We start from the raw sequence: 1,031 nt of genomic DNA, 5'->3' as shown, positions 1-1,031 counted from the left end.
CAGGCTCAGGTAGTGCCACCAGTGGTGGCGGAGGAGCGGCAGCCAGTGGCTGCTGATGCGGGGGTCCATGCTCGATATCTCAGCATGTTGACAGAGATAGGTCGGTTGCGTACTGAGCAGTTTTCGGGAGGTGTAGATCCTACTGCTGCGGATGCGTGGAGGACGAGAGTGGAACGTAACTTCCATACTCTGAGATGTCCTGAGGAGTTTTGGGTGGACATAGGTGTCTACTTTTTGAGTGGTGATGCTGAGTTGTGGTGGAGATCTGTGGCTGCTAGGAGGGTGCAGCGGGAGATGACTTGGGCTAACTTCGTTTTGGAGTTCAACCGCAAGTATTTTCCTAGAGAGGCATTGGATCGTTTGGAGGTGCAGTTCCTTCAGTTGTCTCAGGGGACACGGTCAGTGCGGGAGCTGGACTTGGAGTTCAGTCGACTTCTTTGTTATGGAGGTCGGGCTATGGAGCCTGAGGAGGCTCAGATCAGGAGGTTCTTGAGGGCTCTACGTGATGACTTGAGAGTTCACTGTAGAGGGAGGAGTTATGCTACGCGTGCAGAGCTGGTTGAGACTGCAGCAGAGATTGAGGAGGATATCCGGGCACAGTCAGTGGCGGTAGCTCCAGCAGTTCAGCCTAGTAAGGCTCAGCAGCAGGATGGTTCTAGCAGGGGCGGTAGGCATGCTCAGGGAACCAAGAGGAAGTGGGAGGCTACGCAGAAGCCGAGTGGTGCGGGTTGCTTCGGTTGTGGGAGCAGGGATCACAGGGTTGCTAGTTGTCCCAAGAAGAGTGTTTCGACGGCAGGACCTCGGGTATGTTATCACTGTAGGGAGACAGGGCACATCAGCCCTTTTTGTCCCAAGTTACAGCCGGCAGCAGTGACAGCGTTGCAGCAGGTGCAGCCTGGAGGTCAGCAAGTGGCACGGATTGAGCAGGCGCCACGAGTTTACACGACAGCTGAGACTGGTGGAACCAGTGCCGGGGCGATCACAGGTATATTTTCTGGTACTTTAACTTTGTGAATTTTAGTAGGTTCAGA

Source organism: Camelina sativa, chromosome 12, assembly GCF_000633955.1.
Source record: "Camelina sativa cultivar DH55 chromosome 12, Cs, whole genome shotgun sequence".
In the NCBI taxonomy this organism is placed as follows: Eukaryota; Viridiplantae; Streptophyta; class Magnoliopsida; order Brassicales; family Brassicaceae; genus Camelina; species Camelina sativa.
Note: the sequence above shows the minus strand (reverse complement) of the source record.